At 36.8% G+C, this 15,541-nt stretch overlaps 1 protein-coding gene across 1 annotated transcript in view; it reads left to right on the forward strand.

The window, feature by feature from the left end:
• The window catches only part of HNRNPLL (heterogeneous nuclear ribonucleoprotein L like), a 67,859-nt gene that overhangs the window by 11,906 nt on the left and 40,412 nt on the right, over positions 1–15,541 (forward strand). The window lies entirely within an intron of this gene.

The raw sequence follows: 15,541 nt of genomic DNA on the forward strand, positions 1-15,541 counted from the left end.
AAATTCACTCATTAAAGTGTACAATTCAATGGTTTTAGTATAGTCACGGAGCTGTGCATCTACCACCCAAATCTAAGTTCAGAACATTTTCATTATCCCAAAAAGTAACCCCCTACCCAATTGAAGTCACTCTCCTCCCCAGTTCCACTCCACTCCCAGACCTAGGCAGCCACTTATTCCCTTTCTGTTTGAGAACAAATGTTTAAAAGAGTCTGATTTTCTGCTGGAAATTCAATAGAAAACACTATAAAAATGAGCTTCAGGGTAGAAAGTAAGATTTAAATATATTATGAATGGCAATTCACCTGCTGTAGTAGGATTTTTCTGTGAAGGGACTGATTCAGTATCATACTCAGTGAAAACAGAATTTCTAAGCACCTCATCCCTCATTTTGCCTTGAAGAATCATGCTGTTTTTCTAATTCTTGTCAGTCACATTTTAGCCTTTCTTTAAGGTAAATGAGATTTATAAAGGTATTAGATAGATATAAAATTACAAAACTCCAAATTCGAAGTCTCATTAGTGGGAAGGCTTTAATTTAAAAAAAAAAAAAATTACCTAAACAAGCTGCTGATTGACAGTAAGTACTGAAGCCAGGTGCCTTTTCTTTCCCACTGTACAGGGACAGTCCCTGTCCCATTTTAAGTGTTATTTGCAAGAGATAATATCGTTTATCTACTGAAATGAAAATGAGCCAATGGGCCTGAGACTCAGAGTAACTGCTTTCATTATTGTTTGCAACATTCCCTCTAACTGTCATATCCTGCTCTACTTGTACCTGTTGCATCAAGATGAGAGAGAAAACAGGAAATGGGGCAAGTATTCAGCACAAAGGACTGTCACCAAGGAGTTCCAGGGTCAGGGCTTTTTATCAGAGGTTTGAAGAGCTGTGAAGAGAAACAGAAAATTTGTGCCTGATAATAGTGAAAAAAGAAAAACTGTGCCTAAATAGAGGTGAAGGAACATTTTAGTGAGTCAGCTTTTGATATTAGGCTGTATACCATTTAGAATTCTCACTCCTGAAGACTGCATATTTAAATGTTCATTTAGTTTCTTTTCCTTTGCCTTTAATCACTATTTTTTCTTTTGCCTTTGATTACTATCCCTATAGCAGGAAGATGTTTTATACCAGTTTGCCATTACAAATGTTGTGCAGTTAAGTTAGCTTTATGTCACTCCCAGTAAGCACCCCCAGTGGCTTCGCATCATACTTCAGTATCAGATGCTCTGGGCAGTAACTACTATCTAGTCCTCTGTATTTTAAGTCAGATCTTTCTTTGCAAATATTTCACTTAGATTTAGTGAAAAAAATTGTCCAGAATCTTACATTTATTTATTTAATTAGCTATGCAATAGTGGGCTTTACTACTTACTGGTTGTGTGATTTTGGCAGATTATGTAATTTTTCTGAGTCTGAATTTCCAGTTGTAAAATGAGGCTAATAATACTATATAAAGTTCCTGCAATGATGAAATGACCCAGTGTATGTAAAGGATCTTGTAGCCAGGCACATAGTATGTGTTCACTAATAATGATGACAATAATAGCAATAATAGCAAACACTCCTATTGCATTTACTATATGTTGCATTATTCATGTATTGACTGGAATAAACCTTAGAATAATCTTATACATGGGCATATAATCATTGTAATTTTACGGTTGAGAAACTGGAAGAAAGGAAGTGGCATAGCCTGGATTTAAAGCCAGGCAGTCTGGCTCTAGAGTCCATGCTCTTATTCCTTTTTATTCTTATTATTCTCATATTGCCCTAATAAGAGTTAAAGAAATAAGAGTATGCTCTAATTTCTTATAATGGTAGAAGGTTAGGATACATTGCTGCACTGTAAATCTTTATTTTCATGTTTTTGCCAACATATCAGATTATTTCCTTTAGACACTTGCATATATTCATCTATAATATGAAACCTAAGTATGGAAGAAAACTTGTGGTATCAAGGGACTTCAAGAATTTGACACTGTTTCATTAATCCCATGAGAGGAGGCACCTCTCCCTACCATTTGTGAAAGACTTCTTATTTACAGTTAAATAGTCTGAGAGTCCTTTCTGAAATGTCAGGAAGGAGATGAAGATAATTAAACTGATCCCACCGTCATGAGCATGTCTACGAAGTGGCATATATGAGGTAAAGAGGTAAATAAAGAGAAAAGCATGGTGCACATGTACTGTGTTTGCATCAACATGTTACTGTAGGCTACCTCCTTGTCTCTAAACTGAACAAATATGGGTCCAGGAGCAATTTTCTCTTCTTCTTGTGTGTGTGTGTGTGTGTGTGTGTGTGTGTGTGTGTGTGTGTGTGTGTGTGTGTGTATGTGTGTGTGTGTGTGGCTCAGGACCTATTTAAGGGCAATTTAATGCAGTAGTTGCCATGTAAATACCTTTCATAGGAACTAAGTAATTGTTGGAAGCCGTTATAATTTATCATTATTTAGTTTCAGAGTGATTTGGATGTTCTCATTTTCCCTCTTAATTTGAACATTTTCACTGCATCAGAATTTCTACTTTAATTTTCTCTGGAAAAGACATACCTCTTTAAGGACTAAGATACAGTAATCATAGTGAATATACATGCATTTTTTTCCCCAAAGAAAATGGTCAATGTGGTTTTATGCTTTTTGATCTGTAAGACTTAAAGCATCTGACTCTGACCACACATTATGGGTTGTTTTAAACCAAGCAACAGATCTCAGTCTTTAACAATTCAGGAAAAAAGGACAATCGAGCCATTTTATCATGGAGGGAGTGTTTTGGAATGCTCACATTATAAACGTGCTCAATAGCATCATAATGGAATCATACTTCATTCAAACTCTCAAAGACAAAATTTAAATGCTGTTTTATAGCATAGATGAATTCTGCAGCTGTGGTAATAGCATCTGTTGCCAGGTGTCCTGTGTCTTAGACTGGTAATTGATACATGGTACCCAAAGATACCAAGATAATGAGGTATCCTTAAAAAGAAAATGACCCTAACACCACAATGACATGAAGGACTTGACTTAATACAAGTTGAATTGAGGACCATTGGGTGGAGGATTTTTGTTGTAACCACACACTCACAAAAATGGCCAACCCAACAGAGTCAAAAATGTTTAGGTATACTTTAATCACAGATTTAGAGACTTGCCCTGTGTCCTTCTAGGGTAGGCTTTGCTCTTGTCCTGCAAAGTCTAAAACGTCTTTTTTAGGTATCGTGGAATGTTTATTGTGGATTTATTTAGTTTTTCTATCTTCTCTAGAATGCATGCTTTCTAGAAAGTCCTACTTATTAGTGACTTACTTGGACATGTATTATTGATCTCTCCTCTCTTTCCTTTTCAGTCCCTCTCCACTCGCTTCCCCTTCCTCCCTCCTTCCTTCCTTCTCTCCCTCCTTTCATCTTTGTTTCTAGACCATTCCAAGGAAATCAGTGACATAGTGATGGTATAGATATGGATAATGATAAGTGGGAAAGATTACAGAAATTTAGAAGGTGTATTTGAGGTTGAGTCATATGAAAAATTCTGAATTATATCTTCTGAAATAATTTCTTTTTGCTTTTTCTTAATAACTGATATAACTTTCAATTCTGTGTTATTGCGATTTAGAGTCTGGGTGATTCACATAGATGATTTTATATCCCTAACCGGCTCCTGAAAAACAGGGACTCCTCACTCTTTGATCCTGGCCACTCTCCCCTGAGGCCACCCAGACTCCATTTTTTATAGTTCGCCTCGAAACTCATCTTCTCCAGGAATCCTTTACCAATGTACTACTGCCCTGACGTAACACATTGGTAAAGGATTCCTGGAGAAGATGAGTTTTTCATTTTCAAAATTTTAAGTAAGTGAAAAATACAGAAGAGTGTGAAGTACAAAGTTTTCTCACCTCCCAGAATTAAGAGCTGTTAGCTTGCTGACAGATTTGCTTTTAGCCTTTATGTGTATTTCTACGTATGTATAAAATAGTCCCTAATATATTTGAAGTACCTCTGACCATCACATTCCCACCTCTGCCGCATCCCCTGCCATCACTAACCATGAATTTGCTGTGAATCCTTCAAGTTCATTTTTCATTTTCTGCTATTTTTTCATTATGTATCGTATACATGCTTTTTTCTTTGTTTTCCTTCTTCCTTCCTTCCTTCCTTCCTTCCTTCCCAACCCTTCCTTCCTTCTTCCTTCCTTCCTTCCTTCTTCTTCCTTCCCTTCCTTCCCTTTCTAAACCTTCCCTTCTCTTTAGATTTAGTTAAGTTAAGTTAGATTCTTTCTTCGTTCTTTCTTTCGTTCTTTCTTTTTCTTTTTTGTATGGAGTTCTTGGTGGTGGCTCTAGGACAATCAGTTTTCCCTGCTAGATGTGGCTGAACCAAATGGCAGCTGTATCCTCTGGAGGCCAGCCCTTGCTGCCGCTGGTCTGCGAATCCCCTATAGCCACTGGACTTGGTCAGCAGTACATCTTGCCTTTCCCCTTGGTGTGCCTTGTCTTCTCCTTACTACAACTCTGCATCTTGGGCTTTGGTAACAGTAGATTCTCAAAAGAGCTCTAGTAAATGCAAGATGCTGCACCTGACAGCATCTGGGCTCTGTTTTGGGGGGCTCTGTGACTAGAAATCCCAATTTGCCTTTTGATTTTCTAACCGACCTAGCTTTCTTCTTGTTTAGCTGCTAGAAGCTCAAAACCAAATATACAACTGATCTATATTAATAGGAAATATCCTCATGACATGGCTTTTGTGTATTAACCACGTCGTGCCTTTATTTTCTAATCTTCATTTAGCATTTGTCACAATGTTCTTCCTTTTCACATTTTAGCCTGTATAATTTATGAATCTTTCTGAGATACCCCCCATATTTTTAAAGTAGGAAAATAAAAATCTAACAATCTGCTATAGTCAGTGCAAATTCTTGTTGCTCCTGATCCAGGAAAACTCAGTGAACTGAAAAAGAAAATTTATAATTAGGAGGATTAAATATTTCTTGTCCTGAGGTACATATAGGTGTGGTAGATATCTTCGTTTATTATTTTCCGTGAATAATTTATGAATCTCCTTGATCTAATAGTTAAATACATTTTGAATGCATTAAACGAAACTAATGAAATATGATTTGAAGCTGTGGCTTGAGGCTATCTTCTGCTTCAAAAAACAAAAATAAAACTTACATGCTATCAGTTTAAATATTTTCCTTTTTACTTTATTTGAAGGTAGAAATCATCAAGATTCTTTTCCTCAGACATTTAGGAGATTTGGGACTTAGGTAGGTGGCACATGCGGCCAACCTGTGTGCTGTGAGTCAGGAATGCGGATGCAGGCCTAGGGTCTTCCGTGTTTCCACATGGGCCTCTTACACTCTTTAAAGCACCAATGCCAGAGTTATGTTCCTTTTAGCCTTTAGATTTTGTTTTTTTCTTTTAAAGCATGAATATCCCTTAGAAAGGCAAACCCTCTTAATGAGAATTTGTTTATAAGAACTTTTCATGTTTGCTATCTGGCCGGGAACAAGAGTTTGAAACAATACTAAAACAGGTAGATTGGAAAGGGTAATGGGAGGTCTGAGAGCAGAAGAGGAAACTTGCTTGTAATTCTGTCTGGGATGAGCCTCTGGTATAACTAGAGTAGGCTTTTTTCATTTCCTGCAGAATTTTTAGACCTTCTTTTTCTTCCTTTTTTCTTTCTTCCCAAAATATGAAGTTCAAAAGGTTTTAGTGTATGAAAAAATTTTTTTTAAAGAATTGACCAAAGAGGGGAAAGTTATTTATGCCACAAAGGAAATTCCCCCTAAAGAAAATTTTCAGTAAACTTTTCCTTCAACGAGTCTCTATATTAAAATTTTTCCTTTCAGAAATTCTTTATTTAATTGTCCCATAGAAAATCAAATTATACATCTCTAAACTGTGGTTTCCCAAAACCATGAAGTTTTCTAAAATGAGATTATGTATCAGTAGTGGTGGCACCAGCTTAAACAAATTCATCTATGGAGTTGTCAGCACTGCTGATAGATTTAGGGCAAAACTTCTGCCAAATTGTGTAAGATAACAACCAAGCACAACATGAACTTGATAGATTCTTTTCTTATTTTAGCAAAACCACATTCTGCTTCGAGAAAGGTCAAACTCAGTGCAAGGGCATAGCTCCTTCTTTATTGGTCTTTCACAAACTTGTCACTTGATACAAGACGGGGAAAGGACAAAGGGGGAATTTTTTCCTTATCTGGACAATTTACAATTTCATCTTAAAATACCTAATTTTCTGGGCCAGTCTTTTACGGCTTTATCTTACTCTCCCCTCGTCCCCTTCCCCCGACCCGCCTCCCTCCGATGAATGATGTTAAATTTTATTACTTCGAAAAGTTATTGACTATTCTGAGATTTTCAATTAAACATTTTTTTTTCTTTGTATAACTGCAGACTTGTGTTCCCTTTCTAGGTTTCTAAAAAACCTATGTCTTCCTGGTTCCACCTGCTTTCTGTCCTCTGCCATGCCTCACCTTTTCTAAGTGTAGAATTTCTGATTTATATATTGCTTCAAGGTCATTGGTCACAAAATCGGGCCAGATTAGCCAAGCAAAATCCATAAAACCAATTTTTTTATAGTACAGGTCAGATATCACTTTTGAAGACCCAGGTAGATGTTAAGGCAGTGAAGATGTAGGATGAGAGAATGGGAGTTGGCCAGATTAAAAGGCATTCGGCTTTGTCTTCAGGAAAGCGGTGGCAATGTCTGGGGCTTCTCCGCAGACATTTATCCTAGGGATGTGGTGACCTCATTTTTAAAACCTAGCCTAATGCTGTATCCAAACTCAGCACTAAATCAAGTTTGAAAACACTCTGTAATAACAGGATGAAATTTATGGAGCCCAGTTTTTTAAACCTTAGCAAGTAATTAAAACCTCCATTGTTGCCAAATAAAGCAGAGCGACATGGGAAGTGGGGAGAAAATTCCCACATTTGGAGACTTGAACTGTCCCCTTGCCAAAATGAATAGTTTAATGTGACATCAGGCCTGTCATCTAAACTCTTTGCTTTATTGTCTCATCTTGGCAGACTGAGGCAAAAGATTGTGCCAGACGACCTTTACTAAAAAAGTAATCATGCTCATGTGATAAAACAAAATAAAGCAAGAAATTGTAAAATGCAGAAAAGGATAAAGAAGAAGACAGAGGTAACCCATAAAACCCATAATCCCACCTGCCCTGATAGATTAATGTTAACATGATGAACTATTTCCTTTTTTTTTTTTAATAACTGAAATCACTGATTTACACAGTTTTGGTATATATATTACATTTTGAAAAGTATTGGGTCCAAAATGCATCATCCTCCACAAAAGAAGCCTGGGACAAATGGAAAAGCAGACCACATTTTTGAGTAGGAACACTTAACCGCATAAAGATGTTAACCCAGTAAAGACTGGCAGTACCCATCAAAATTACGAGTGGATATACATTTGGACCCACCATTCTACTTTTAATAATGATTTCTAGAGATAGTATCTAAGAAATATTATTCATTGCAGTATTCTTTTTGTAATAGCAAAAAAATTGGAAGCAACATAATGCCAATTAATGTAAGTCTTATTAAATAATTTATGGTATGGTTACACTTTAGAATACCATACAGCTATTAAAAAGAATGATTAAGCGCTTTTTGTATTGATTTAGAAAGATCTTAGAAATATACTAAATGGAAAAAACAAGCTGCTGGAACAATGTGTATAATATTTTATTATTTGTATGAAAAAAAGGAAGAGGACAAAAAATTGTCCTCTTTCACTCGGAATAATCCTCTGGAAGCCTGATCAGGAAACTACTGATATTAATGACCTGTCCTGGGGTTAGGGATGGGAACAAGTGGGTCTGGGACAGGCTGAGAGTGAGACTTTCTACTATGTATATTTTTTATATTTGTTTGATGTTTGGACAAGCAAATGTATTATCTATTAACATTACATTAAAATGGAAATAAAAGGGTGCTGCCCTTTGATTACTAAGATGATGCTGATGATTCACAATGAGTAGCACTTTCATTTTTAGTTTAATAGTAATATATTCACACTGCATCATGATACTACATTTCTTCAATTCCAAGATGTATATTTTTCCATGTATTAAAATTTCTGAGATGAGTAATCCTCCCCCCCACCTCCCCATTGTATATACTATACTTTATTTTGCTATTTGGCTATTATTGGACATTTGTCAGTTTTTTCTTTCTTTTTCCCCTTCTCATGAATAACTGGTCTCTTCCTGTTTATTGAATCACTAAAAAGTTTTATTTTTTGACAATTAGAAACAATGCTGCAATGCTACAGTGTAATGTGGCACTTAAAAATAGGGGTTCTAGAATCATAATGCCTGGGTTTGGATCCTGGCTCTTCTGGAATCTCCAAGCTGAATAATTTGGTCAATAACTTAGCCCAAGTCTCCTTATTTGTGAGACAAAGGTTATAACACCACCTGTTTCATACGGTTTAGCACATAGGTGGCACGCAGCATAAGCATTCAGTATGTATTATTCTTTTGTAACAAAAATATTTGTTGATTTATAAAAATAATTTCTATAGAACAGATTCCTGGAAATGGTACTATTTAACCAAATGATATAAACACTTCAGGACTCTTGATAGGTATTGATAAGCTGCTCTTCACAAATTTGTGTCAATTGACCTGCTTATCAGCAGTATGGTTCCCAAAATGACATTTTAAACATTTTTTAAAATTTTGTAAGAAGATACTATTTAAATATTAAATTTTAATTTCTTTTACAATTAGATTGATAGAATTTTTTTTTTTTACTGCAAATGTTGAACTGCTATTTATAATTCCTCTTGTTTGAATTTGCTTATTCTTGACTTCTGTTCCATTTTCTAACACAGTGTTATTACTTACCTGATCAATTTATAAGAGCTGTATACAATATTGATACTTGAACACTGTATTATTTATGCATTTTAAACTTGCTTTTAATTTAGTGATTTTAAAAATGAACTCAGATTACCTTTTAAATTAAAAACATGAAGGTATTCAAGCAAAAGTATATATAGCGTATTTGTACAGTCTAAAGATTAATAATAAATTGAACATCTCTGTGCTTCCCGCTCAGCTTAAGAAGTAGAACATTTCCAATACTTTCATGGTAGCAATCCCATTCTTCCCAAGCCCTGGCGCTACCAAAGTCTGAATTTCATTCCTTGCTTTGTAAAATAATTTTAACAGCTGCATATGTATCCCTAAATAATACATTGCTTGATTTTGCTTGTTTTCAACTTTTGTATAAATTCAATCATACCATATACATGCTTCTATAACTTGTGGCAATGACGGTTCTGTTATATATCAGATCTCCACATGGAAGTGTATTTATGGGTTATCTAGTCTATTCTGTCAGTCTGTTTGTTTCTTTAATATTATAGCTATAATGTCTTAATGTTCAGTAGAACAAATCTCTACATCTGTGCTTGAGAAATAAAATACTTTATCCAGCATTTTTAGGTGTTCTTTACTGGGAGAGTTACTCTGGAGAGTTAGGCCAATTTTTGCTAAAAATTAAAGTCCTTGATCACCTTTTGAATTACAAAAAAAAAATCTCAACATTTTATGATGCTTTGGCTTTCAAATTATAAAATATTTTAGATACATAAAAGTGTATGAGATATTATAATGAATCTTCATCCAGCTGAATAAATAAAACATTACAAATACATTGTTTGCAATGACTTTAACAATGTGAAAGTCCAGTAGGTATTCAGTTTCCTTCTTTCAGAATAACATGGTAGTTAAGAACTCTGGCTCTGGAGTCAGAAAAACCTGAGGTCCAATCCAATCACAAGCACTGACGAATGCACATTTTGGAATTCTGCCCAGACCACAAGCCTCCTCTGAGAACTGCCCTCAGGAGTGTGCCCTCTTTTTATATGATTTTGTTTTTCACTCTGTATGTTGAACTGCTATTTGTAATTCATGTTTATATTATGTGACTGCCTGACTGGACACATTTGATTGGATCAGAAGAGGAAATAAGATAAATCAAATTCTCTCTCCTAATATTTGGAATTGTGACCACTTGAATTTAGAACAAGGAAAATTACAAACTGGTGGGGGGGAGGGAGGGCAGGGCATACACATATGATAGGGAAGTAGAGTATATGCCTGGAGAATAGAAAAGAGTGCAACAGAAGGAAGATGATATGCAGAGAATGAGGCAAGAGACCTTGAGGAAGGAAAAAAGAAAGGAAGAGAGAGAGGTGAACACCTAACCACAAAAGTAAGCAAGTCCATCTTGATACCTGATGTTACTTCCTGATCCTTGAGTTCCTGGTAACACTGTTCTTAAATGTCCTTTCTGTGTAGCCCAAGCAGGTTTTTATTATTGTCGTCAATGTTAAAAAAAAAAAAAAAAAAAAAGAACTCGATTCTAACAATCATTTACTAGCTATGTAATTTTAGGCAAGTTATTTAACCTCTTAGCCTCATTTTCCTCACTGGTAAAATGAGATAATAAGAGTTTTACTTGCCAGGATTACATGAGTTAATATATGTAAAGCGTTTAACAAAATGCTTGGCATGTGGTTTGTTTTCAATTCATCAGATGCTATTTTTATTGCCGGCCTTTATTCCAGTCAGGCTGCCACCATGTTGAGTACAGGACACCTTGCGATGCAACCAAGAATTATACAACACCGCTATAACTTCATTTGCCACCTAGATTCAGATACACTCCTGGTCTCATCATCCTCTAAAGTAGAGAACTATACCCCTTGAGGGATTTCCCGAAAGTCTTAGGTCACAGGAGAGACTGGAGTGGGGGCGGGTACAGTGGAGGGGGATATCAATGGGAAGAAGTGTTTCTCCAGAGGGACCACATGGCCTGCAGCAGAGAAGGGGCTGCTGCTGGCCCCCTGCCCTTTTTGGAGCTGGGAAACTGCACAGTTGCGAGAGAAGTTGATAACAGGACTGGCTCGGTGTCTGCCAAAGGCTCAGAGTCATGATGTTTCCTGGTTTTAGTAGAGCCCAATTTCCACTGAAGGACTCTTGGTCTAGATTAGTAATTGTTAAATGCAGGTAATCAGGTCTCACACTGGCAGTTAGTGTGCCAGTGTGACATTTATTACCAGCATCAAAGGATATGAAATGGGTCTTGAGAAAAGAGTTCCACGAGTACATCATTTTTCTTTTTTTTCTCCAGTTTTATCAAGCTATAATTCATATATAACATTGTGTAAGTGTAGAATGTTCAATGTGATGATTTGATACATGTATATACTGCAAAATGATCACCAGAATAAGGTTAGTCAACACCTCCATTGTCACCTCACATAATTACCTTCTTTTGTGTGTGGCGAGTACATTTATGATCTCTTAGCAACTTTTAAGTATGTGATACAATATTGTTGGCTATAGTTACCATACTGTCCATTATATACACAGAATTTATTCATCTTATAACTGGAAGTTTATACCCTTTGAGCAACATCTGGATTCCTTGGCTGACCATTAATTTTTAAGACTGACTCATAAGGAAGTTCTAGGTGCATTGACAAAGTTTATTGCCTGAAGGGCTTTGCTGTAGGCTGATTGAGTAGCGAACCAGATTTATTACTGCGGAAGCCTCTTATATCGGTGTTTGGAGGTCTCTTCTCTGGGACTGTCCAGTTTCTCCAGAGAAAATCTCTGACTGGGTGGAAGTAAAGGCAGGGGTCGGGGTGGTAGGTGTATGCTTGGTCGCTCGCATTCTGGGAACAGGAAAGGGAGATGGCTTGAGGCTTTCATAGTTCAAGAGTTCATTTTTTAACTCTATGACTTGCCTTTGCACTTCACGTGGCTTAGTCTCTAAGTCCAGTGGTTCTTGGGTTAACTTCTCCAGAGTATGAACCTCCATCCTCCCGCAGGGTGGTGAGTGGAGAGGAAAATATTTGTGTGGCTACTTAAGAGTTGGGGAGCGGACCTGGGACTAGAGGTCCAAACATTTCCCACACACATAGTCTACCAATCTCGCTAATTTTAGAGTCACACCTTCACCTCTAGGTGTCCACACCTTTGTGGACCTACGCTCCAACTACTGAGACTCCCAGTTTCTAGTTCATGATTCATTGGAATTCCCCTCTAGGATGTTTAGGTTTTAACTGCTTCCGTTCTAATAAGTTAGTTATGACTTCCTCATTCGCTTTCCATCTTCTGTAAGTTTGTTGAATATTCTTTGTTTCTGTTTCCTCTCTATTTTTTTTTTATGTGCGTCGTGGGCTTAGACTTTTTTACTGTATTTGGGTGGAGGCACAGGCATGCGATCACTCTACCATTTTTTCCTTCCTTTTTCTAGTTAACCTAACTTTGAATCCCAGGAATTATGGTAGTAAGCATCCCAAAAATTGCCTGTAGGGATGAAAACCCCTGAAAACTGTTTACTAGTTCAGTAGATTGTGGCAGGATCACTTCTGAATCACTTTTTAGTGAAAGAAACCCTGGCCTAACAGGCTTAAGCAAAAGAAGAATTTATTGGCTTATGGAAGTTGGGAGGTTCAGAGGGCTGAATGGACAATTTGACTTAAAAGAGAAATTCAGAGAGATAATCTATTATATAGGAGGAAGAAAAGCTATCTGCATTAGTAAAAGTAAAATAAATTAGCAAATTCGGTCAGTAGTTTTGGAAGAAGAAACAAAACAGAGACATGGGCAGGAACTGCAGAATGTCTATGCAATGGTTTCCAAGAACACAGTGGGAATTGAATCTGGTGTGGTTCAAGCTTCACTCCAGTTGTGATGTGCTCTTTCCCCACAGTTGTTCTGGCAATGGAACGCCCTCTTTATGATAATGACAAAGACCACATGCAAATGAAGTAAATAACAATTAGGGGCAAAGCCACGGGTAGTGTAGCTAACTGAACTTTGGGGGACTATCTGGAGAGGAGTTTTGGAAGTGATTTGGGGAGAAGTTCTAGAAATGATAAAAGTAATATCATGAGGAAAATAATTTCTGATTGAAAATAGGATTATCTAGACCCTGTGGGCTTGACAGAGCTTCTAGGTACTTCCAACCTGTTGTCTTTCTCCCCGGTTGGTCAAAGTTAATGAAGATCATGAATCATGTGCTTGCATATTCTTATCGCTTCACCAGTTGTTTGGCACCACATCTGGAAGGAAACTACACGAAGTCAGGACTTGGAAATGGTGGGAGTTTTTACTCCTGGTGAGCTGAGTAAATTGTTCTGAGGTTGGAGCAACAGAGTGAATGGTAGAGGAAGAAAGGGGAGCTAACATAAAGCCAGCTTCAGACATAACCAGATGCAGAGTCTTGAATGATGTCATCGAGGCTGTTTCCCTATCTCCCAGCTCTGCTTAACTCTCCCAGTTTCATTCTGGGCTTCTTTGGTTCCAGAAGCCTGTGCTCCCAGTTTAGCAACTCCAGAAAAAACAAGAGCAGTCTTTCCCAATAGCTCTGACAAAACACTCCTGGAGATGATTCTGATCTGTTCTGCTACGTCACATACACATCTCTGAAACAAGCAATGACACTAAGGAAATGGGAAACTCTAGTTGGCCTGGTCTGGTCACTTGCACAGTCTTGTGATGATGGCTGTGTAGCCCTGAGTGAGAGTTCACCCCTGACTAAGACACCTGGATTTGGTTTCTGACAGGAAAGAAGGGTTCTATTATAAGGGGGATGAACCAGACTGTTAAAAATGAGAGATGTCCATTACAGGTTCATTTACCACAGATGGGTTAGAATCTTACCCTTGTGTGCTGGTCAGCTTGGCCCCTAAAACATTCTAAACTTTTAGAATGAACATGGAACTAATTTGTTCTACATAATTTTAAGTCAATTTTAATTTGGTGTTTAGATCATAGTACCTGCAGAAATGATGCCATTATAGCCCCACTCTTTAGGTTTCATAAATACCAACATAAGAATCTGGTAGCTGTGAACGTGAAGGCCATGGCAGGGGATGACAGTGGAGGAATCGGTTTAGAGTAGGAGAAGTGCCCCTATTGGCTTATCAGTGCCCTGCCCATTCCGACCTAGTCTTCATCTCAATGTTTTTCATTATCAAACGTTTTTAATCCAATTTATTGGATTTTTTTCCTCACCGAGAAAGAATTTAATGGTCACAGTGTATGTAAATTATACTAAAAAACAGCTACCTGTGAGGAAATAGGATTTGCATCAAGCACACCTGTGTTTGTTTACAGATTCAAATATATGCCTTAGAACAGGAGAAGGTGTTTGTCAACCATCCACTCCTCCCTCCCTGCCAAGGCTTAGGCCCACCTGATCACCTGCTTCCCAGATAGATTGCTTTTCAGAATAATGCCCCTGAGACTTTTGAAAACAGTTTTTAATGATCTGTTCTACTGGAGCAAGGAAAAGAATGGCTATGTAAATGTTGACAATGGTTCTGTTTCCCAATCCTGCAGCATTAGAGTAGCCTACACTTTCTTTGTTCTGTATTTTATACTTGCTATATCATTCAGCACATATTCATAACTGAGGCTCTATTTCTTGTCCTTACAGCCATTAAATGAGAGAATGAACCACTGTATTCTGCAAATGTTAGATGCTGTAATACTTAATACATTTTAAAAAATAAAATTGGGCATTGTCAAAATATTTTCAGTTACTTTCCCATTGAAGCCAAAAATACATTAAGTTCTTACCCAATTCAGTGATGAAATAATTCTGAATTTATTTTTTATTCACTCGTACAAAGTTTCCTTTGAAATCAGTGGCAATTCTGAATGTGGGCTAGCTCCAAGAAGAATTCTGCAGAAAAAGAATCATGTCCAGTATTAATGAGTCATTTTGTCCTTCCTCATCTGAATCACATGTCAATTTGGTATTATGGATTTTTTAAAAAAATGACTTTGCAATCATCTAAATAAAGCTTCTTTTAAAGATGTGATTATAGTGGTAAGAGATTAAAGTTATCTCTAATAATGAAATGTATAGTAATCTTTAAAGATTAAAACTGCTTAGAAGAGTTTATGACTCATGATAGTACTCGATTTTATTTTAACCCTCAATATTTTTATTGCAAAAATATTAAACAGAATGTTTAATAGCTTCAATAACTTCAATCACCCTATTAAAAGTGCCTTTTTAATTTTTCCAAATTTCCTCCCAGCTTTGTCTATATGTGCATATGTTTCATATAACTGTGATCATAGAGTATAGATTATGTATTTATTTCATCTACTAAGGATTCTCAACTGGGGGTGATTTTGCCTCCCACAGGACAGTTGAGAATATCTGGAGACATTTTTTATTGTCCCTATTACGGGCGGATGGGTGCTATTGGCATCTTGTGGGTAGGGGGCAAGGATACTACTAAACATACTATAATGTATAGCCCCCTCTCAAAAAAAGAATTATCTAATCTAAAATGTCAATAGTGCCAAGGTTGAGAAACCTTGTGTACCTACACACACACACACACTTGTATCATGATGCTTTTTAAAAACTTTCTGTTAAATAATAAATCCTCTTAATTTTCACACTATTCTTGTAATTATATCTAGTTGACAATCAAAATTTATCTAATGCGTTTCCCAC

The sequence above is a fragment of the Pteropus medius genome, unplaced genomic scaffold, assembly GCF_902729225.1.
Source record: "Pteropus medius unplaced genomic scaffold, Ma_sr-lr_union100, whole genome shotgun sequence".
NCBI classification, from domain to species: domain Eukaryota; kingdom Metazoa; phylum Chordata; class Mammalia; order Chiroptera; family Pteropodidae; genus Pteropus; species Pteropus medius.